The sequence below is a fragment of the Podarcis vaucheri genome (assembly GCF_965113315.1).
Source record: "Podarcis vaucheri genome assembly, chromosome: 8".
Lineage (NCBI taxonomy): Eukaryota > Metazoa > Chordata > Lepidosauria > Squamata > Lacertidae > Podarcis > Podarcis vaucheri.
In genome coordinates, this window is record NC_138766.1 from 91,584,139 (window position 1) to 91,608,801 (window position 24,663).

General features: G+C 45.4%; 1 long non-coding RNA gene across 2 annotated transcripts; it reads left to right on the forward strand.

The window, feature by feature from the left end:
• Positions 1–18,075: 18,075 nt before the first annotated feature.
• On the forward strand, positions 18,076–20,372 carry LOC309539253. 2 transcript variants are annotated; one of them, XR_014222790.1, is made up of 3 exons: positions 18,076–18,632; positions 18,687–19,393; positions 20,006–20,372. It is a non-coding gene; the product is annotated as an uncharacterized lncRNA (long non-coding RNA). The 2 variants fall into 2 exon arrangements; XR_014222789.1 differs by having other exon boundaries at positions 18,076–19,393.
• The last annotated feature ends 4,291 nt before the right edge of the window (positions 20,373–24,663 follow it).

Below are 24,663 nucleotides of genomic sequence, written 5' to 3' on the forward strand. Positions count from 1 at the left end.
TTATTTATTTATTTATTTATTCATCACCTTTGAGAATCTTAAATTTTTCTTTTTTAAAAAAAAAGATATTTTATTCTATTTTCACAATAAAAAAACCCAGAAAAAGTACAGAGTCACACAAAACAAAAGAGTACAATAGAAAAATACAGACATAAAACATACAATGTAATTAAACCAACTTTTCATAACCTTCCTTCTTGACCCCCTCACATCTCCCTTTCCTGTGTTCCTGTTTACCAAACCATATTCAGCAATACTTCACCTTCTCTCAAAATTTGTTTCAAATTAAACATTTCGAGTATTATGTCACCATTCTTTCCCTTTATTATCAAATATTTATATATTTAAACTTGACATAATATTATCCAAATTTTATCTTTGTTCTTATAATTCAGTTATTTTCATATTTCTTTCAACTAGGTTACTAATGCCGTGTTGTCTTTACATCCTGCATCATTCTAGCACTCATACATTTTACAATACTTTTGCAAATAGTCCTTAATTTTTTTCCAGTCCTCTTCCACTGTCTCTTCTCCCTGGTCTCGGATTCTGCCAGTCATTTCTGCTAATTCCATGTAGTCAATCAGTTGCATCTGCCATTCTTCCAGAGTGAGCAGATCTTCTGTCTTCCAAGAGAATCTTAAATTTTTCCATAGCCTCTTGTTTATATAGAGCTCTCAAAGTTCATAATTGCTGGTCGCACAGCTAATAAACCAAACATCAAAAAGGATTTTATTTTATTTTATGGAATGGGTTATGGGTTTTTTTTTCTTCTTGGCAGTGTGTACAACAGGACTGGATTGAAGCCAATTGTTTACCCATGAAAATTAATCCTTGGTTTGGAAATCTCTTTACTCAACCATTGCGGTCTACCATTCCGCCTCCATAAATTCCAAAACACATCAATTTGCTTTATATTTAGCTGACCTGGGATTTTCCCTCGTCTGACTAACCAGGATTCAGCACTAGGATTGTGAAAGGGGGAAGGAGAGGAATGTCTTGCGGGAGAGAAAAGTCAACAAATAAACAGGATGACTCAACACCTATTAAGCCACACTTTGTGTGATGGGAAAAGATTCCGGGAGACAGCAGGAGTAACAAGTCAATCCAGATGGAGAACTATATAGCTGGGAACTAATTGTTTGTGCTGCTTAGGATTGCAGAAGGACACAGAGACAATCTCTTTTTTAAAAAAATAAATTTTTATTGAATTTTACCTTTTTATCTTCATCAAAATAACAACATCTCAAACAAAACCAAATTATCTCCCTCCCCCCTATGACTTCCCTCAAATTCCTCCTCTGGTTTGTTATATATTAACTTCTCCTATGTTTTTAATTATACCTTAATATCATATTCTCTAAATTAAACCCTTTCTATATTCTTTTTCTCCTTCATCGATCACTGCCTTGTCGTCATCACCTCTGGCAAATAGAAGGGGAAGAAATGGAGGCAGTGAGAGATTTTACTTTCTTGGGCTCCGTGATCACTGCAGATGGTGACAGCAGCCACGAAATTAAAAGAGGCCTGCTTCTTGGGAGAAAAGCAATGACAAACCTAGACAGCATCTTAAAAAGCAGAGACATCACCTTGTCATCAAAGGTCCATATAGTTAAATCCATGGTTTTCCTAGTAGTGATATATGGGAGTGAGAGCTGGACCATAAAGAAGGCTGATCTCTGAAGAATTGATGCTTTTGAATTCTGGTGCTGGAGGAGACTCTTGAGAGTTCCATGGACTGCAAGAAGATCAAACGTATCCATTCTGAAGGAAATCAGCCCTGAGTGCTCACTGGAAGGACAGATCGTGAAGCTGAGGCTCCAGTACTTTGGCCATCTCATGAGAAGAGAAGACTCCCTGGACAGTGTTCTTGTCACTGGTGGGACAGTGCTCTCGAAGCGACCAACATGAGTTTGACTAAGCTGCAAGAGGCAGTGGAAGACAGGAGTCCCTGGCGTGCTCTGGACCATGGGGTCACAAAGAGTCGGACCCGACTAAACGACTAAACAACAGCAACAATATTCTCTTTGTTAATTGTATTTTTTTAAATAAATTTTTATTGGTTTTTCACAATTTATATAAACACAGACAATACATAATACAAACATACAAACACAAAAACAAACATGTATAATTTCATATCCTTTTTTTTCTTAAAACATATTTCACCGACCTCCCCATACCTCCCCTTTCTGTATTCCAATTCCAAAATTTATTTCAGCAAATCCTCACCCTTAATTTTATCTAATTGTCTAATTGTTTCCTTTTCTTTTCTTCTGCTTAATCTTTACAGCTGTAATCCACTTACTTTTTATAACCATAACATTTTAGCACTCATTAATTTTACAGTGTTTCTTAAGATAAATTTTAAATTTCTTCCAATCTTCTTCCGCCGTCTCTTTCCCCTGGTCTCGGATTCTGCCAGTCATCTCAGCCAAAGCCATATAGTCCATCACCTTCATCAGCCATTCTTCCAGAGTGGGTAAATCTTCTTTCTTCCAATACTTTGCGATGAGTATTCTTGCTGCCGTTGTAGCATACATAAAGAATGTTCTATCTTTCTTTTGCACCAGTTGGCCGACAATGCCCAGGAGAAAGGCTTCTGGTTTCTTAGGGAAAGTACATTTAAGTACCTTTTTCATTTCATTATATATCATTTCCCAGAAAGCCTTAATCTTTGGGCACGTCCACCAAAGGTGAAAGAAAGTACCTTCAGTTTCTTTACATTTCCAACACTTATTATCAGGCAAATGGTAGATTTTTGCAAGCTTGACTGGGGTCATGTACCACCTGTAAATCATTTTCATAATATTCTCTCTTAAGGCATTACATGCCGTAAACTTTATACCGGTGGTCCACAACTGTTCCCAGACAGCAAACATAATATTATGACCAATGTCTTGTGCCCACTTTATCATAGCTGATTTCACTGTTTCATCTTGTGTATTCCATTTCAGCAGTAAGTTATACATTCTTGACAGATTCTTAGTATTGGGTTCTAACAGTTCTGTTTCTAATTTTGAATTCTCCACCTGGAAGCCAATTTTCCTGTCCTCTCTTTGTTAATTGTAGACTCAGAGACAATCTCCAGACAATCCAGAGGTTCTGTTGCAACCTACAAGTGCAAGCGGTCATCATCCGTGGTCCTCTAGCTTTGCTCATGTGGTCCCTGGAGTGTCTGTGGATTTGCAGGGCTTCCCCGGAAGCTGCAGTTAGTGCAGAATGCTGCAGCATAATTGCTGACAAGAGTGAGGCCTCCTCAGCATGTAACACCTGTGGCTCAGAAATCTGCAACCGGTTGCCAATTTGCTACGATGCCAAGTTCAAGATGTTACTATTAGTACGGCAAAGCCCTTAACACAGTGGTTCTCAAGCTTCCCCCCCCCCACTCTGGGCCACACTTCCAGAAGTAAAATATACTTGCGCTACAAACCAAACTTTTTATTGATGAGAAATACATTGGGAAATGGAAGGAGTCAACCCTTAACAGTGTTTTGATTTACAGCATAGAACACAACTACTTTATAACATGATCATGGGATGTCCAGAAAGTATTAAACAAGGCAGCTGAATAAGAAAATGAATCATCTCCAAAATATAATTATAAGCAACCCTCTTGCATATGTATCCTAAGTATGTATAAAAACTGAATGAGAGGTTTGAGCTTGCTTTTGCCAGGTAATCCCATTTATATTAAGTCTAATAGAGCATGTACATGCCACTATATCATTTTTAAAAAAACACCAAAGCGAATGTCTTTTCAGAGACAGCATGATAACCAAAAGAAAGAGCAGTAAATCTAAAAACAGATGTTGCCAATCTTCAGCCTTGTGGAGTCTATTTTTGTTTTTATTTTATTTTATTTTTTTATAAGATATTTATTAAGATTTTCAGAAAAATTACAGAATAAAAGGAAAAAAGAAAAATACAAAATACAAAATAAAAATAGTTTTAAAAAAACAGTTCAATCTTTCTATCACATATTTTTCATTTGCTTATTTCCCGGACCTCCTCACGCCTTCCTTTTCTGTATTCCAGTTCCAATTGTTAATTCAGCAAATCCCTCCCCTCTTCATTCATCTTAATCTTCAATTTATAAATATTATAACATTAATTTTTTTTACCTATTAATAACCATTTTCTCATATTCCCTTATAGCATTACAGCAAAAGACCACTTAGTTTCTATCCAACATCATTCTAACATTCATTAATTTTACAGTGTTTCTGTAAACACTACTTTTGTTTTGTTTTTAATCCTTGAGGCACCAGGCTCCACCAACTGCCACTAGGTGCAAAAGCCAGTGTGGTGTAGTGGTTACAGTGTCAGGTTGGGAGACCTGGGTTTGAATTCCCCACGTGAAGCTTCCTGGGTGACCTTGGGGACCAGTCCCTGCCTCTGAGATTGACAGAATTGCTACTGATCCAGGAGCCGAGCATGAAACTCGTAAAACTTGCTGGCAAAATTCCTGAAATAGTAGGTCAGGGGTTATCGTGTTAGCTCAGCCCAAAGACTGTGTTGGCAGTAGCAGAACTGAACTCTCCGTTCTTCCACATTCAGGAATCCACTCCCGGTTTCTTTGACACATTCAAGCTTTCGCAGGGCGCTTCTGGACAACCGGTTTATATAGGGTGATCCCAAAGTTGGTGGTACTGCTGCCCTGGGGGGAGGGGGTTACCTAGGGTTGTGCTAAGCGGCAAACAAACAGAAGGGGGATGGTGGAGGTTCATCGGATGAGCTACCTGATCCACACTTCCGGAAATAAGGCACAGACCAGAATCATAGAAGAGTTGGAAGAGACCACAAGGGCCATCGAGTCCAACCCCCTGCCAAGCAGGAAACACCATCAGAGCACTCCTGACATATGGTTGTCAAGCCTCTGCTTAAAGACCTCCAAAATAGGAGACTCCACCACACTCCTGGGCAGCAAATTCCACTGTCAAACAGCTCTTACTGTCAGGAAGTTCTTCCTAATGTTTAGGTGGAATCTTCTTTCTTGTAGTTTGGATCCATTGCTCCGTGTCCGCTTCTCTGGAGCAGCAGAAAACAACCTTTCTCCCTCCTCTATGTGACATCCTTTTATATATTTGAACATGGCTATCATATCACCCCTTAACCTCCTCTTCTCCAGGCTAAACATGCCCAGCTCCCTTAGCCGTTCCTCATAAGGCATCGTTTCCAGGCCTTTGACCATTTTGGTTGCCCTCCTCTGGACACGTTCCAGTTTGTCAGTGTCCTTCTGGAACTGTGGTGCCCAGAACTGGACACAGTACTCCAGGTGAGGTCTGACCAGAGCACAATACAGTGGCACTATTACTTCCCTTGATCTAGATGCTATACTCCTATTGATGCAGAAAAGAGCTCTCCTTTGAGATCTGCAGTTCTCCAAATTGTGTGATGCATTTGTCCAATGGAAAACAATGCAAATGCTTGCAGAACCGCCTCCTGTATTTACAGTAAGAAGAATAATCACCTCCACGTCATGCAGAATAGCCTCAAAGTCGTTCAGGTGCCAATTCAAATTAAAACCATTGTGCACCTTAACGAAATGCAGTGCCAAGGGTGTCTTACCCATAGAGGTTGGTGGTGCGGGGCGCCAGGGTGCCAAGTTCTGGAGGGTGCCAGGGAAGAGGCAGAGGCTGGACGTGGCGGCTCCTGGCATCAGCTCACCACCCTCGCCCGCCTCCACCATGCTGCGCCAAAGCTCCATCTGCTGTGGCCACCACGGCACGAAGTGGCCAGCTGAGCTGGGAGGCACCGCGTCCAGCCTTCGTGTCTTCGCCGCCGGAGGAGGCACCGTCCAGCCACTGCCTGCCTCCTCCAGCCCCGCCGGCAGCACCCTCCTCCTCTGGAAAATGGCCATGCGTCCCAAACGCATCATTGAGACTGGAGGCAAGTCTCCCTTTAGTAGAAGTGCGGACTTGGCAAAGAGCTCTTAACTTCTGGCTCCGCCTAAACTCAAATCCCCCTGGTTTACTATCCCTAGTACTTCAAGACTCCCATAAAAGCGCCTGGCTTAAAACCGTCTATCCAAAACCTCACTCTTGTGGCCTATCCCCACAACACCTACTCACTATGGGCCCTGCTAAAGCAAACAGTCTAACTGGTCAACGTCTAAAAGATATCGAGCATCAGAACAACCCGGCCACTACAGTGGTGCCCCGCAAGACGAATGCCTCACAAGCGGAAAACTCGCTAGACGAAAGAATTTTCCGTTTTGGAGGTGCTTCGCAAAACGAATCTCCTATGGGCTTGCTTCGCAAGACGACAATGTCTTGCGAGTTCCTGCTGGGTTTTTTTCCTTCTCCACCCCCTTTTTCTAAGCCGCTAAGCCGCTTATCAGATGATCCGATCAGCAGATAAGCCGCTAAAAGCTGCTAAAAGCCGCTAATAGCGCTAATAGCGCTAATCCGTCAATGGGCTTGCTTCACAAGACGAAAAAACCGCTAGACGAAGAGACTCTCAGAACGGATTCTTTTCATCTTGTGAGGCACCACTGTATAAGGAAATGCTACCCTTGGTATGTTTAGTTTCCACCTCTCTATTTTGATTCTCTGGCCCCATATCTGCACAAACTTATTATCCCAAAATACAGACGTACTTTTACACTTTCAAGACTGGATGTTTTGCTATCTGTGGTACTTGACGGTTGATTCCAAAAGATCTCGCCTGAGAAACGTCTTTGCACCTGTGGAGATGGTAGCACCGAAACAGCGGCACACGTCCCCCTGTCTTGCACTCTCCACAAAGACCTGAGGAACGAGATCCTCACCCACTCATACTAACCATCCCAGGGCGCTCAACCACTGCCACAATGTCCTTTCTTCTATCAGATCAAAACGAGCAGATAACAGCAAAGGTTGCCAGGTTCATGGCAGCGACAATCAGAATAAAGGCCACTAACCGACTGCTGATTCAGGACTTTAAATTGTGCTCTTATATCAAATTTCCTTTTCTGCGTATACTGTAATGTTTTACTGCTGCTATGGCCATTGGCTAATGCGAATAAAGTTTTATCTTATCTATCTATCCTCTGGGAAACGGGGGGCGGGGGTGGGCAGAGGGTGCTTTGCACCACGACGCCGGATATGCTTAAAACGGCCCTGTGCAGTCAGGATCTCTCTCTTTTCACTTTTGGCAAAAACACGAAGCAATTCCAACAAGCGACAGATGGTTGAACTAGTTTCGATTGTTACCCAGTAGGAAATTGTTGTGGTTATTCAAAAGTATTTTTAAAAATGCAAACGGGGAGAAATCTGCACAATGCATACAGTATATTACCAGCCACAATGACTGTCTTCTGCCTCCAGAAGGTTGAAAGGGGGCAGTTTGCCTCCTGGAAGCCACAGGAGGGGACAGCACTGTTGCGCTCGCATCCTGCTCCAGGACATGGGAGTAGATGGCTTAGGGCCCTCATACTTACGGGACCGCCTCTCCTGGTCTGCCCTGCAGAGGACCTTAAGGTCCACAAATAATCATAGTTTAGAGGTCCCGGGCCCTAAGGAAGTCAGATTATCCTCCCCCAGGGCCAGGGCCAGGGCCTTCTCAGTGATGGCTCCCACCTGGTGGAATGCTCTGTCCCATGAGACCAGGTTCCTGCAGGATTTAACTTCCTTCCGCAGGGCCTGTAAGACAGAGCTATTCCACCTTGCTTTCAATTTGAACTTAGACTGATCTTTTATTCCCCTTCCTTTCCTCCCCCTCCCCTTTTGATGAAGATTACCCGCTCTGGGATCCCACAGCTAATTCTCCCCTGGTCTCCTCACTGGCCCAAATAGGACTAATTTAGCCAGCTAGCCCTGGGGATCATCTAATGTTTATTGGATGGATTTCCCCCCTAAACTGATTTCTGAGTCTTGATTTTATTGTTATTTACGCATTATACCGTATTTTATGCTGTTGTTGTTTTTGTAGCATCAATTAAGTGTTTTAAATTTGTTGTTAGCTGCCCTGAACCCAGTTTCCTGAACCGGGAAGGGCGGGGTATGAATAATTTTTTATTATTATTATTATTATTATTATTATTATTATTATTATTATTATTATTACTTGGGCCTGATCCATCAGGCAGGTTGATTTGTGCCACAATGTCACAGAGAGAGAGAGAGAGAGAGAGAGAGAGAGAGGAAAACGCCAACCCCATTGGCATGAGTTGTTTTGCAGAACATCTAGTGCATTTTTCAGCTCCACCCTTTAAAATTAAGATTGCTTATGTAAGATAACAATAAGGCCCAGGGATTTCCATTAAGCATTTGTTATCTGTTTGGCAACTCCAGATGTAGAGTCATCGTCCTGTGAGTTTCTCCACGCCCTGCTGTCAACGGCCAAGAGTGAAGAGCGAAGAAAGGGGAGCTTTGCATGCAATGGTGTCGTCCTGAGCATAAGGATCATAACATTGTTGATCTGGAAGGGACCCAAGGAGCCATTTAGTCCAGCCCCCTGCAATGAAGGAATCACGGTGTTGTATTCTCTGAAAGTTAACACAGAATAGCGAGAAATTGAGCTCTTGTAAGCTCTCATTCCTTCCTAAGAATGCATTTTCTTACTAGTGTCTCTTCAGAACTAGGGCTGAGCAATATCTGGTTTTCAGCACTGCGATATGTCACCAACTAACCATTGTGATATATCGTAGGGTTGGAATATGTCTGGAATTTCCCAGACATAGCCTGTATTCGCCCCTTGCTAACAGCGTCCAGGCAGAAATCGCTCAACAACTTTTGTGTCCAGATTTTCACTTTTTGAAATACGGCAACCCTAATATATTGATATCCACTGCTTGGACAAGCGAAACGAGTCCATAAAAGCGAGCTGGGAAGGGCTGGACGATGGGTTCTGTGGGGTGATGAATGCTTCCCTCTGTGAGGGAACATTCCCAGATCTGCTGAAAGAGGCGGTCATTAAACCACTTCTTAAAAAAAATCTTTGGACCCGGCCAATATGGCCAACTATCACCCAGTCTCAAGTCTTCCATTCTTGGGCAAGGTGATTGAGCAAGCGGTTGCTGAACAACTCCAGACACGCCTGTAGGATGCGGACCATTTGGATCCCTTCCAATCGGGATTCAGGCCTTATCATGGGACTGAAATGGCCTTGGTCGCTCTGGTCAGTGATCTCTGGTGGGCTAGGGACAAAGGTGAGAGCTGTTTCCTAGTTCTGATGGATCTCTCATGCATCGTGATTTGCAATATGTTGCCAGGTCAAAAATGATGAAACCGATTTCAAACCGGTTTGGGACAATATATCAATATATAGCCCAGCCCTATTCAGGACTACTCTTGAGTTTGCAGGGCATCAGTTGAAGAAGGAGCAAAAAGGGTTTTCTTGTGTGTGTGTGTTTCTTTGTGGCTGATTAGCTGTTTTCCCTGTGTAAAGGTCAGAGGGGGCAGGGTTTCTGTTGAGGCAGGGGATTAGCTGTGGGAGGAGCTTATCAGAGTTTGCAGGGCAGCGGCGCGCGCAGTTAGATCCATCTTTTAGATTTAGGGGAGCTAGTCTCAAACGTTTGTTGGGGGAGATCTAGGTGTTTTTTTGTGGGGGGGAAGTTATTTGTCCTGTCTTCAAGCTTTTTATGATGGAGGACCTCTGTAGCCAACCCCAACGACACGATCTCAAGATGGAAGGGGAGGGAACAGCTGCAGTCGCCTGCGATTCCTGCGCAATGTTTGCCATCTTGCCAAAGGTTGCAGGCAGCTTTACCTGCAGCAATTGCATGTTGATTGCCCTCTTAAAAGACAAAGTCCAGCAACTGGAGGAACGTGTAGCTACACTCCAAAGAATTAGAGAGCTGGAGCTCTTCTTGGAAGCAACAGAGCACACCGTCTCCACCAAGGAGGAGACAGGGGACTCCCCTGAGAAGGAGTCTAGTTCACCAACACAGGAGCCAGATATATGGAGAAACGTGACTCAAAGAAGTAGGAGGCCCAGGGTTCACTCTGATTGCTTAGAAATACACAATCGCTTTGAGGTCCTCTCCCCTAGCATGGAAGATGAAGAGCAGACTCCATTTGAGGATCTCTCCCTCATTACAGTCGATCAGGTATATGAAGACGAGCAGCAAAGTCAGTCCTCAGGGAATGTGCAGGCGACCTTGGAACGGACAGCTCACGGAAGAACCCCGACCAAACCCAAGAGGAGGCGTGTAGTGGTGATAGGGGATTCCCTACTGAGGGGAACAGAAGCAGTGATCTGTGGGCCTGACAAGATGTCTCGGGAAGTGTGCTGTCTCCCCGGGGCTAAGATCCAAGATGTAACTGAACGACTGCAAGGAATCATAAAACCCACTGACAAATACCCCTTCCTCTTGGTTCATGTGGGAACCAATGACACTGCAAGCAATAGCCTCCAGAAGATCAAAAGAGACTACGAGGCTCTCGGCAGGAAATTGAAGCAACTAAATGCACAAATTGTCATCTCATCTGTCCTCCCAGTTGAACGACGTGGCCCAGGGAGAGAGGGGGAAATAGTGGAAGTGAACAGCTGGCTTCGCAAATGGTGTAAACAGGAACGGTTTGGATTCTTAGACCACGGACTGCAGTTTCTTGAAGATGGATTTCTGGCAAGTGATGGGCTGCACCTCACAACGGTTGGGAGAAATGTTTTTGCCAAAAATCTCAGAAACCTCATCAGGAGGGCTTTAAACTGACTAATGTGGGGGAGGGAGACAGTGCTCCTGAAGGTAGGAGTCTATCAATTAATGAAGATGATCATCCAAATGTCATAGACCAAATGGAGCAAACAGCACGCGGACCTAGTGGTAGGAGGAAAAAATCCTTAAATAAGAGACACGGGGGAATGATTAATGGACTTCAATGTCTGTACACTAATGCGCAAAGCATGGGAAATAAACAAGATGAGCTTGAGCTCTTGGTACAGCAAACTAAATATGACATAATAGGCATCACTGAAACCTGGTGGGATAAGTCCCACGATTGGAATGTAATAATGGGGGGATACAATCTATTTCAGAGAAACAGACCAGACAAGAAAGGAGGAGGAGTGGCGTTATATGTCAGGGATGTGTATACCTGTGAAGAGATCCAAGATTTAGATCCTCAAAGCCAAAGTGAGAGCATTTGGGTCAAAATTAAGGGAGAGAAGAATAACAGAGACCTCATTGTGGGAGTTTACTATAGATCCCCAAGCCAAACGGAGGACATAGATGATGCCTTCCTGGAACAGATGGCCAAGCATGCAAAAGGAAGGGAGATAGTAGTAATGGGGGACTTCAATTACCCGGATATTTGTTGGACGTCAAACTCAGCCAAGAGCATAAGGTCAAACAGATTCCTCACTGGCCTTGCAGACAACTTCATTGTCCAGAAAGTGGGAGAAGCAACAAGAGGAACAGCCATTTTAGATCTGGTCCTAACCAATGTTGATGACCTGGTTAGTGGGGTAGAAGTGGAAGGATCATTAGGCGCGAGTGATCATGCTCTTCTGAAGTTTACTATACAGCGGAAAGGAGCAGCCAAGCATACTAGGACTCAATTTCTTGACTTTAAGAAAGCCGACTTCATAAAACTTAGGGAAGTGCTGGGTGAGATCCCATGGACAACAATACTAAAAGGAAAGGGAGTTCATGATGGCTGGGAGTTTGTTAAGAGGGAGATACTAAAAGCACAACGTCAGGCAATACCAGTGAGACGGAAACATGGAAGGTGCCTAAAGAAGCCAGGGTGGCTATCTAAAGAACTTTTAACTGAATTAAGATTTAAAAAGGATGTGTACAAAAAATGGAAAAGGGGGGAAACCACCAAAGAGGAATTCAAACAAATAGCCAGCACGTGTAGACACAAAGTCAGAAAAGCTAAAGCACAGAATGAACTCAGGCTTGCTAGAGAGGTTAAAAGCAACAAAAAAGGCTTTTATGGGTATGTTCGTAGCAAAAGGAAGAACAAAGAAACAATGGGGTCACTCAGAGGAGAAGATGGTGAAATGCAAACAGGGGACACAGAAAGGGCTGAACTCCTCAATGCCTTCTTTGCCTCAGTCTTCTCCGATAAAGAAAACAATGCCCGACCTGAAGAATTTGGAGCAAATGATTCAGCAAAGGAAACACAGCCCAGAATAACTAAGGAGATAGTACAAGAATATTTGGCTAGTTTAGATGTATTCAAGTATCCAGGGCCAGATGAACTGCATCCAAGAGTATTAAAAGAACTGGCAGATGTGATCTCAGAACCACTGGCAGTCATCTTTGAGAATTCCTGGAGAACAGGCGAAGTCCCGGCAGACTGGAGGAGGGCAAATGTTGTCCCTATTTTCAAAAAGGGGAAAAGAGAGGACCCAAATAATTACCGCCCAGTCAGTCTGACATCAATAGCAGGGAAGATTCTGGAGCAGATCATTAAGCAAACAGTCTGTGAGCACCTAGAAAGGAATGCTGTGATCACCAATAATCAGCATGGATTTCTGAAAAATAAGTCATGTCAGACTAACCTGATCTCGTTTTTTGACAGAATTACAAGCCTGGTAGATGAAGGGAACGCAGTGGATGTAGCCTACCTTGATTTCAGCAAGGCATTTGACAAGGTGCCCCATGATATTCTTGTAAAGAAGCTGGTAAAATGCAGTCTTGACTATGCTACCACTCAGTGGATTTGTAACTGGCTGACTGACCGAACCCAAAGGGTGCTCATCAATGGTTCCTCTTCATCCTGGAGAAGAGTGACTAGTGGGGTGCCACAGGGTTCTGTCTTGGGCCCAGTCTTATTCAACATCTTTATCAACGACTTGGATGATGGATTCAAGGGCAACCTGATCAAATTTGCAGATGACACCAAACTGGGAGGGGTGGCTAACACCCCAGAGGACAGGATCACACTTCAAAATGTCCTTGACAGATTAGAGAACTGGGCAAAAATAAACAAGATGAATTTTAACAGGGAGAAATGTAAAGTATTGCACTTGGGCAAAAAAAAATGAGAGGCACAAATACAAGATGGGGGACACCTGGCTTGAGAGCAGTACATGTGAAAAGGATCTAGGAGTCTTGGTTGACCACAAACTTGACATAAGCCAACAGTGTGACGCGGCAGCTAAAAAAGCCAATGCAATTCTGGGCTGCATCAATAGGAGTATAGCATCTAGATCAAGGGAAGTAATAGTGCCACTGTATTCTGCTCTGGTCAGACCACACCTGGAGTATTGTGTCCAGTTCTGGGCACCACAATTCAAGAAGGACACTGACAAACTGGAACGTGTCCAGAGGAGGGCAACCAAAATGGTCAAGGGCCTGGAAACGATGCCTTATGAGGAACGGCTAAGGGAGCTGGGCATGTTTAGCCTGGAGAAGAGGAGGTTAAGGGGTGATATGATAGCCATGTTCAAATATATAAAAGGATGTCACATAGAGGAGGGAGAAAGGTTGTTTTCTGCTGCTCCGGAGAAGCGGACACAGAGCAATGGATCCAAACTACAAGAAAGAAGATTCCACCTAAACATTAGGAAGAACTTCCTGACAGTAAGAGCTGTTCGACAGTGGAATTTGCTGCCAAGGAGTGTGGTGGAGTCTCCTACTTTGGAGGTCTTTAAGCAGAGGCTTGACAACCATATGTCAGGAGTTGTCTGATGGTGTTTCCTGCTTGGCAGGGGGTTGGACTCGATGGCCCTTGTGGTCTCTTCCAACTCTATGATTCTATGATTCTATGATTCTATGAGTTAATGGACTTGAATCCCACAGGCATCTGGTCTGGACTAGATGGCCCATTAGTCTCACCCACAAGGCTCTTCTGTTCTTAAGTGAGTTGTCCTTATGTGTGGAAAGGGATGATTAACACATCATCCTCTATCCACAAGGATTAGGGCGTTGTCCCAGAAACTGAAAGGCCTCGAGGTCACAAGGAGATGGACATAAATAAATGCACGCACAAATAATAGACTTGCTATGGTACTCCTAGCAAGGAAGGTAATTTTAGGGACTGCACATCTGGAAACATTTAATGATGACTCATGTGCTATGGCTCAGTTCACCCCTGACCATAGCAATCTTTCAATAGCTGTGGCAAAAATGAGCCGGATATTTGGAGCGGAGCAGGAAACCCCTCCAACAGAAAAGAAGTAAACAATATTTTTCTGCTTGGGCTCAGCTCCCCAGGAACATGCTCAACTCTGTGTGTTCTGTGTAGGCCCAATAAATGTGTCCCTCCAAGGGAATTCTGACCCAGTGGAGCAGATAGGAGATGCTAATCTTAGGGATATCCTGGGAACAGCCCCTTTATTACAGACTGCGCAAATGTCCCATCAACTATCACAACCAGGAACAAGACTTGGGGTCATAGCGGATAGCTTGTTGTGGACTTAAGTATGCAGCAGCTATGGAAAAGGCAGATTCCATGCCATGGGGTCATTGGGAAAGGAATTGAAAATAAAACTGCCAATATCATAATGCCGTTGCAGTGGTACCTCAGGTTAAGTACTTAATTCGTTCCGGAGGTCCGTACTTAACCTGAAACTGTTCTTAACCTGAAGCACCACTTTAGCTAATGGGGCCTCCTGCTGCAGCCGCGCTGCCAGAGCACAATTTCTGTTCTTATCCTGAAGCAAAGTTCGTAACCTGAAGCACTATTTCTGGCTTAGTGGAGTGTGTAACCTGAAGCGTATGTAACCTGAAGCGTATGTAACCCGAGGTACCACTGTATATAAATCTATGGTGCAACCGCTTTTGGAGTACTGTGTAATGATCTCAGGCAGGCAAACAATTCCCGATAAGAAGTAATGACTCTCCAGCAGTTTTATGTACGTTTATTTACAAAAACAAATATTATTTTTATCTAATTCCGCATATTCTGTCAGTTTCAACGTCCAATCAGATCTGGTGGGCACATATCCACTTTTCCAATATGTAGCTATTAAAAACCTTGCAGCCGTGGTGGCATACAAAAAGATTTTCCTTATCTTTTAAAGGAATGTCCAGACCCATAATGCCTAATAAAAATGATTCCTGTACCCTTCTCCGTGGGCACCCTTCGCTGCGGGCCTGGGATGCTTGGCTCAGAGCTCAGAAGGGAAAGCTATCTGCAGTGTTTGTGTGTTTGCCACCTGGACTCTTATCTGGGGAAGGGGAACCAGGGGCGGAGGAAGGGGGCGGTGGGGGGTGCACCCCAGGCGTCACCACTGAGGGGGGTGACAAAATTCTGGGCGGCACTCACCGCGGGGCCCAAGTCATGCCCAAGTCACACGTCTTGTTATTCATGCTTTTATACTGTATTTTATGCTGCTTTTATAATTCAGTGTTTTAAAGTGTTTTAAATTTGTTGTTAGCCACCCTGAGCCCAGTTTTTGAACCAGGAAGGGCAGGATATAAATAAAAATTTATTACTATTATTATTATTATTATTATTATTATTATTATTATTATTATTTAAATACAGTAATTTTTATTATTTTCCAACACAAATATACAATTATGCCAAATTTTCACAAATTTTCACAAATTTGATTCTTTTTAGACTTCCTTCGGCTTCTCTGACAATCATCCATAATGACATCTCAGTTTACGCATTTCTCTGTTTATATTGCCATTAAACTTCCCTCCCACTCCTATTTACTTTTAACAATATATCTCTGCTTTCACAGTGCCTCTTGAAATCCCACCAGTGTTGTTTGCACATCACATGTTCTTTTCAGATAATCAACAAATTTCCCCCAGTCCTCGATGAACTTTTGGTCTTGAAGATATCTAGTTTTTCCAGTTAATCTGTCTAATTCTGCATAGTCAGTCAGCTTCAGTCTCCAATCTTCTATTGTCGGTATCTCCTCTTGTTTCCATTTCTGGGCCAGTAGAATTCTTGCTGCTGTGGCTGCATATTGAAAAAGTTTACAGTCTTTTCTTTTAATTTCATTCCCTGTAATTCCTAAAAGAAAGATCTCTGGTTTCTTTACAAATGTATATTTCAACATCTTTTTCATTTCATTATAAATTAAAAATTATTATTATTATTATTATTATTATTATTATTATTATTATAGCACAAAATGAGAACACAGAATGCAGAATGAAACAAAAGCAAACCCATAACCCCACTCCCACTGAATACACCTGTGGCAGCCACAGGTGGGGAGAGGGCTCTGATGCTCAGATCCTGCTTTTGGGTTTCGCATAGGCATGTAGTTGGCCCCTGTGAGAACAGGACGCTGGACTAGATGGGCCATTGGCTTGATCCTGCAGGCACTTCTTACATTCTTATGCATTTACTGCAGGAAATGGCGGGTGTGCCCAGTTCTCACCAAAGTCAAGGAAAACTTCAAAGGCAAACTCCGGCGTGAAACCACTGAATTGCAACTCACCCAGAAGTTCGGTTTTGCTCATGTGGGTCTAAATACAGGCAGTGGTTTAATTTCCTGCCCTGCCATTTACTCAGCAGCGCTGAGATGCTTGTCTTCTTTCCAATTAATGTTGCTAGGAGTGTTCCGCTGTGCTCATTTTGCACGCATTTTAGACTCTAATCAGATTCCCACACCGGAAGCTTTGTCCCCTCCTAACGTTTTCCAAAGAGATGCTTTGCGTTGCTTTGCACATTTCCTGTGTCCTTGTCGTGGCATCATGGATCACCCTAAGAATCACCTGAAAATTTAGCAAGTATCTCGGTATGGCCAATTCCTTCCTTGCAGAACCTATTAGTGGAAACACTTTTGCAGTGAAGCTGTTTTGCAGCATGGAACCCTCTGCTATGCACTGCCAAACCATCAATATTGCTGAAGCTTCATATGAATGCGTGGAAAAGATTGACATGTGAAATGGATCTAGGGGTCTTGGTGGACCACAAGCTTAAGACGAGTCCCCAGTGTGATGCAGCAGCAAAAAAGACAATGTTATTCTAGGCTGCATCAACAGAAGTCTAGTGTCCAGATTAAGGGAAGTACTGTACCGTATTTTTCGCCCCATAGGATGCACCGGCCCATAGGACGCATCAAGTTTTTTTGGGGGGGAAATAAAGGAAAAAAGTTTTATTTCCCCCCCCCAGGCGCTTGTGAGGCAGGCAGCGGGGAGAAGCGCTCTTCTCCCCGCTGCCCCCCTTCAGATCAGGTCCGGGGACAGCGGGGAGACGCGCTGCCCCTCCCAGCTGTCCCCGGACCTTGCGAGGCCGGCAGTGGCGTCTCTCTGCCGTCAGCCTCCAAACCACTTTGGGAGACAGCGGGATGGCAGCGTTCCGCCTCCCTCTGTCCCCCGACCTTGTGGGGCTGGCGCTGGGGCTCTCCTGAAGCCTGGAGAGCGAGAGGGGTCGGTGCGCACCGACCCCTCTCGCTCTCCAGGCTTCAGCGAAAGCCTGCATTCGCCCCATAGGACGCACACACATTTCCCCTTCATTTTTGGAGGGGGAAAAGTGCGTCCTATAGGGCGAAAAATACAGTAATTGTACTGCTCTATTCTGTCTTGGACAGACCACACCTGGAGTCCTGTGTCCAGTTCTGGGTGCCACAATTTGAGAAGGATATTGATAAGCTGGAATGTGTGCAGAGGAGGGTGACCAAGATTATGAAGCATCTGGAAACCAAGCCTGATGAGGAATGGTTGAAGGAGCTGGGTGTGTTTAGCCTGGAAAAGAGGAGCCTGAGAGGAGATAAGATAGCCATCTTCAAATATCTCAAGGGCTAATGGAGCAAGCATGTTTTCTCCTGCTCTGGAGGGTAGAACCTGAACACATGGTTTAAGCAATGGAAGACAGGAGTGCCTGGCGTGCTCTGGTCCATGGGGTCACGAAAAGTCAGACATGTGCCGCATTCTGGATTAGTTGTAGTTTCCAGGTCACCTTCAAAGGTAGCCCCATGTAGAGCGCATTGCAGTAGTCCAAGCGAGAGATAACCAGAGAATGCATCACTCTGGCGAGACAGTCTGCGGGCAGGGAGGGTCTCATCCTGTGTACCAGATGGAGCTGGTAAACAGCTGCCCTGGACACAGAATTGACCTGTGCCTCCATGGACAGCTGTGAGTCAAAAATGACTCCCAGGCTGCACACCTGGTCCTTCAGGAGCACAGTTACCCCATTCAGGACCAGGGAGTCCCCCACACCTGCCAGCCCCCTGTCGCCCCAAAACAGGACTTCTGTCTTATCAGGAATCAGCCTCAATTGTCTTCCATGAAAATGGTCTTAACAGTGAGTCCGTAAGTGACTGTGGAGGCCAATTCTGGATCCACACGTCCTTCCATAGTGGGGACATAGGTTTCCAGGTGGGAGTTGATCACTGTGTGGATTTGCCAAGTGTGCCTTCCTCTTAGCAAATTTCTCCCTTGTGTCCTGAGTTCAAGCATCTTCAAAGCCCATGACACCTTTGGTAAATACTGTTCTCCAACTGGAGCGCTCGTAGGCCAGTGTTTCCCAGTTGTCAGTGTTTATACTACATTTTTTTAGACTTGCCTTGAGAGGGTCTTTAAACCTCTTTTGTTGACCACCAGCATTACGTTTTCCATTTGTAAGTTCGTGCCAGGCACCCTCTCAGATGAGTGGAACCCAGGGCCTATATCCTGAGCCGCAAACCACAGCTTCGCAACCCTGAGATCGGCCCAGCTGAAGTGTTGCACAATGAGAAACGGGCTCCCTCAAGCATGGCAAGTCACACGCGCCACTGTGACTCACCCTTTCCAAAGCCTCCTGCACAATCCCGTTGCAAAAGTGGCGATACAACCACCCACAGAGGCGGCAGGCAGGCAGGCAGCACTCTCTGCCAGGAGCGGCCTCGCAATTTGTGAGTCCCAGCGGAAGGGCGAGGACGCAGGACTTAATTTCTAAAATTAGAGGTGCTCAGGTTGAGCTGGTATCAGGAAGGAAGTCCTTTTCCCTTAATCTGAGAGGCGGATGAGCTGGTTGAGTAGTTGGGTTGGTCGGGCTTGCCTTTTGCGGGGCCCTGGGCCAAAGACCAGCTTCTTCCTCCCTGAAAATTCCTCCCTCCCTCCCCTCCACAGTCCTGAACTCACCCTCACAGGGGCCGAAGGTGGTAAGATTCAGGCCACACAAAAGGAGGCGCTTTGCACGTAGTTCAACTGCGGAACTCACTGCCACAGGAAGGTAGCGGCGGCCACCAACTTGGATGGCTTGAAAAGAGGCTTAGACAAACTCATGGAGGGCTAAGGGTATTGCAGGAATTTATGTATAGGTTGGGGGGGGTTGCCCCTCCAGCAGATATCATGCACATGCAGCCCACTACCAAAATCAGCACAATCACTTTTGTGACTTTTGTGATTTGTCCCCACAAAACATTTCATCACAGTTTCTTTCTATCTATTCAAAGGGTCTTTGCTGCACGATACCAAATGTAAGAATTCACTGATCAATGTATCTATATACTGGCTCACTGGGAAAACTTCAGAAATTCATAATAGACATGTGAGCTCAGCTACTCAGCAGCCCCTCTGCCTGAGTGATAATCCCTGGCCTCCTGATACCTGAGTGCCAGACAGGTAAAAAAAGCCAATGCAATTCTGGGCTGCATCAATAGGAGTATAGCATCTAGATCAAGGGAAGTAATAGTGCCACTGTATTCTGCTCTGGTCAGACCACACCTGGAGTACTGTGTCCAGTTCTGGGCACCACAGTTCAAGAAGGACACTGACAAACTGGAACGTGTCCAGAGGAGGGCAACCAAAATGGTCAAAGGCCTGGAAACAATGCCTTATGAGGAACGGCTAAGGGAGCTGGGCATGTTTAGCCTGGAGAAGAGGAGGTTGAGGGGTGAAAGAATAGCCATGTTCAAATATATAAAAGGATGTCACATAGAGGAGGGAGAAAGGTTGTTTTCTGCTGCTCCAGAGAAGCGGACACGGAGCAATGGATCCAAACTACAAGAAAGAAGATTCCACCTAAACATTAGGAAGAACTTCCTGACAGTAAGAGCTGTTTGACAGTGGAATTTGCTGCCAAGGAGTGTGGTGGAGTCTCCTACTTTGGAGGTCTTTAAGCAGAGGCTTGACAACCATATGTCAGGAGTGCTCTGATGGTGTTTCCTGCTTGGCAGGGGGTTGGACTCGATGGCCCTTGTGGTCTCTTCCAACTCTATGATTCTATGATTCTAGGTAGCCATTCCAGAAATAACAAACCCAGATGAAGACAAAAGGGTGTGGTTAACTTGGCTGGGAAACAGGGAAATGTAAATATCTCTTTTGTTCCACTTGATGGGTGTTTGGTGGAGGGCAAGGGGAACCATGGGGTAGGATCCAGGATGCTCAGAATACTGCCACCAGACCTCCCCTTTCATGATGTAACTGTGATGTATGAGTGATGTAGTTTTGGGGGGTGTAACATGGGGATTAGCAGCTAATAAAAGTTTGGGGGCTCTTTTGTTCGGGGCTTCCATCTTGTTCCACCTTGTGGCAGGTGGGAGTCCTGTCGTGACAGTCTTCAATAAAGACCAAGCCTACTGGCTGCTGTTTTGCTCTGGTATTCCTGGCTGGTGTCCTTGGTTTTTGTCCAAGGGAGCCCTCGGATTTCTCCATTAACAAGGGTAACAATGGCCACTGGCTATCTTCTTCCTCTCCTGTCCAATACCAATACCAGTTGTTTGGAATCGCAACAGGGCGGAGCCCTGTTGCACTCAGGTCCATTATGGAATATGGCTAGGACTTATCAGTGGCTACCGGCTAGGAAGAGGAAACAGAACCTCCATATGGTGGCTAATGGGTTGAGGTTGAATCCTGACAAAACAGAATTCCTGTTTTGCAGGGACAGGGAACTGGCAGGTGTGGGAGACTCCCTGGTCCTGAATGGGGTAGCTGTGCCCCTGAAGGACCGGGTGCGCAGGCTGAGAGTCATTTTGGACTCACAGCTGTCCATGGAGGCGCAGGTTAATTCTGTGTCCAGGGCAGCTGTTTATCAGCTCCACCTGGTACGCAGGCTGAGACCCTACCTGCCCGCAGACTGTCTCACCAGAGTGGTGCATGCTCTGGTTATATCTCTCTTGGACTACTGCAATACGCTCTATATGGGGCTACCTTTGAAGGCGACCCGAAAACTGCAACTAATCCAGAATGCGGCAGCTAGACTGACGACTGGGAGCGGCCGCCAAGACAACATAACACCGGTCTTGAAAGACCTACACTGGCTCCCAGTACGTTTCCGAGCACAATTCAAAGTGTTGGTGCTGACCTTTAAAGCCCTAAACGGCCTTGGTCCAGTATACCTGAAGGAGTGTCTCCACCCCCATCGTTCAGCCCGGACACTGAGGTCCAGTGCTGAGGGCCTTCTGGCGGTTCCCTCGCTGCGAGAAGTGAGGTTACAGGGACTCAGGCAGAGGGACTTCACGGTAATGGCACCCGCCCTGTGGAACACCCTTCCACCAGATGTCAAAGAGAAAAACAACTACCAGACTTCTAGAAGAAATCTGAAGGCAGCCCTGTTTAGGGAAGTTTTTAATGTTTGATGTTTTATAGCTTTTTCATCATTGTTACTATCATTGATTCTGTTGGGAGCCACCCAGAATGGCTGGGGAAACCCAGCCAAATGGACGGAGTATAAATAAATTATTGTTATTGTTATATTCAGCGCCGGTCTACCTCTAAACACCAGTGGCTAAGGGGCAAGAGTGGGAGATTGTTGGTGCCCAATCTCTGCATAAGAGGCTTCCAGGATCATCTAGTTTGACTGTTCCTGTGGTGCTGGGAACGGCAAAACACTGTCCCAGTTCTCCCCAGAGATGCTCTTTTCCTATCGCTTTAGCATTGCAATAGGAAAAGCCACACCTTGTATCGAAACTCAGAAGACGTAAACACGAGCTATTTATAAAACTCAGATGTGACTGTGTTGATGTGACTTTAATTTGATTAACAAAACAAGCAGACCATCTCCCAGTTTAACAGGCTGCATGAAGGGCTTTGCATGTTCTGTCAAGCTCCGAAATGTCAGGAAATTACAGCCCTGAAGAGATGCATTATTTAAATAATATTGATACGCTATGGGGTGTTGGCCTGTCCTGAGGGTTGTTCCAGCTTTACAAAGACTTTGGATCTGGATGGCTGTCAATAGCAGAGTGGCGGGTCGAAGCCCCAGACACATGGAATGGTAGTCAGCTAAGTTTTACTAAGAGTAGACCTATTGAAATTAATGTGCCTGACTTAGGGGAGCAAAGGGCCCACCATTTTCCAAAGGGCCCATTCTGAGACCTCTTCACCGTTCTGAAGTTTCAAACAATCCGTTTTCCCAACATCTTCCTTCCTTCCAAACTGAGTCAGAGGGAACAAAACAAGGCAAGTCGAGCCCCAGAAAATATTCCCCTTGCCTAGTGGCAGACTTTCGGCACTCAACTTTCAGCACTGCCTAAATTTGTGGTTGTTGTTGTTTAGTTGTTTAATCGTGTCTGACTCTTCGTGGCTCCCTGGACCAGAGCACGCCAGGCACTCCTGTCTTCCACTGCCTCCCGCAGTTTGGTCAAACTCATGCTGGTAGCTTCGAGAACACTGTCCCACCATCTCGTCCTCTGTCATCCCCTTCTCCTTGGGCCCTCCATCTTTCCCAACATCAGGGTCTTTTCCAGGGAGTCTTCTCTTCTCCTGAGGTGGCCAAAGTACTGGAGTCTCAGCTTCAGGATCTGTCCTTCCAGTGAGCACTCAGAGCTGATTTCCTTCAGAATGGAGAGGTTTGATCTTCTTGCAGTCCATGGGACTCATGCTCTACTGCCTGAGCTATCCTTCCCATAAGAGTCTTCCCTCAAGAGTCTCCTCCAGCACCAGAATTCAAAAGCATCAATTCTTCGGCGATCAGCCTTCTTTATGGTCCAGCTCTCACTTCCATACATCACTACTGAATTCAGCCTAAATTCAGCACTCCCTGACTCTCCCGCTCCATTCTACAACATTGTTTTGGCACCGCCTGCTGGCCAGCACCCAGTCTTGCACTGCCCTAAAACCACCCCTTCATTGCACAGTCAAAACCCCAGCCTGAAGCTTTTAAGCCCTTCGCATCGAGGTGAGCCAATGGCCAATCCGGCCAGGTGGAACCGCTTCAGGATCCAGGGATCTTTTATGGCTTAAGGGAGAAGCTCCAAGTCCAACCTGTAACTCTGGAGGTTCATCACCAGGAGGCGCTGTGGACTCTTGGCTACAGCCTTTAGCAGCTCCTGGCAAGGAGAGAGGGGATAATGGATGTGTGCTGGACCAAACTTTGGCTCAAATGAAGTTATTAGGATTCAGGAAGTTGGAGTGGGGTGAAAGTGCCCTTTCCCACGGTTATAGAAATTGTGTGCGAGAGTGTGGGTTTTGTAAAATGTCTGTGCTTAGCTTAACTGTAATAGGTATGAGTTACTCGTGCGTAAACTGGTGCCTTTCTCGGTTAATTTGCCTTGTTAAACCTTTCTGACTGCGCAGCCCCTTCTCATGGTGGCTGCCTCAGTCACTGGCAGAATCCGTCAGTGGGCGTTTCTTGAACCTCTTCCAACATAAAAGTTGTTTGACCCCCAGTCTCCTCCTCCTCTCACTGCACGGGAGTCTTCTGCGCAGGGAAGGCGTGGGTAGCGGAGGACCTGGGCTCTCCTCACTGATGTCCAGTGAAGAGTCCTGGAGCCCTCTCTCCACTTCCCCCGTCTGCCCCCCTTTATTCCCGGTGTTGCGCTGATTGGCTTCCCCCTCTACTGAGCTGTTTCTCCCCCTGCTGCTGGGTCCTTCGCCAGCATCGTCTGGGAGCCTCCCCTTCGCCTCTTCCTCCGATGTCAGTTCCCTGACATTAACGTTAAATGTGAGATTTAAAACAACAACAAAGCCTGACTGCTGATCGGACCACATTCCTGGATGGCCATGCCTCTCCCAGAAGGACACTATGTGCGGCATTCTTTGGTGGGGAGAGGGGACATCACTGTTTCCGGCATCTATCTATCTCTCAAGAAACAATGGACTCATTGGGAGAAGCAAGGGAACTATGTGAGACTGTTATTTGTAGACTTTAGTTCTGCATTTAATACTATTATTCCAAATAGATTGGTGTCCAAACTATTAGACCTGGGACTTCTACCGTGTTTGTGCAGGTGGATATTAGATTTTCTATCAAACCGTTCCCATTGGGTCAGGTTGGGTTGCCACGTCTCTGCGGATCTCATCATGAATACGGGGGTGCCATAGGGTTGTTGAGCCTGCTTTTATATACGCTCTATGCAACTTACTGTGCCCCCAAATACCCCAGTAATAAGATCATTAGGTTTGCAGATGATACAACGGTGGTTGGTTTAATCACGGCTGGAGAGGGGAAGGCGGCCTATAGGAAGGAAGTTGAGCCGTTGGGAGAGTGGTGTAGGAAAAACAACTTACTCCTGAACTTAAAGAAAACAAAAGAGATTATTGTGGACTTTAGGAAATGTAAATTGAATATTCAGCCACTTATTATTGAGGGGAAGTTCGTGGAACAGGTTTCGGTGTTTCGATTTCTGGGAATAGAGTTGAGAGATGACCTAATCTGGGGAAAAACAACAAAGACCTGATGAAGAGAGCACAGCAGAGGTTATATTTTCTGAGAATCCTCCAGAAAAACAATCTCTCAAAGGACCTGTTGATGGCATTTTACCATTGTACTGTGGAAAGTTGTATTAACTTATGGTCTGTGTGTGTGGTTTGGGAGCTGCACGGTCAGGGGAAAAACAACGCTGTCCAGGGTTGTAAAGACTGTGGAGAGAATAATTGGGTGCACTCTTCCCACCTTGGATCAAATCTACGTTTCCAGGTGCCATAAGAAAGCTGCAGAGATAGCGCAGGAT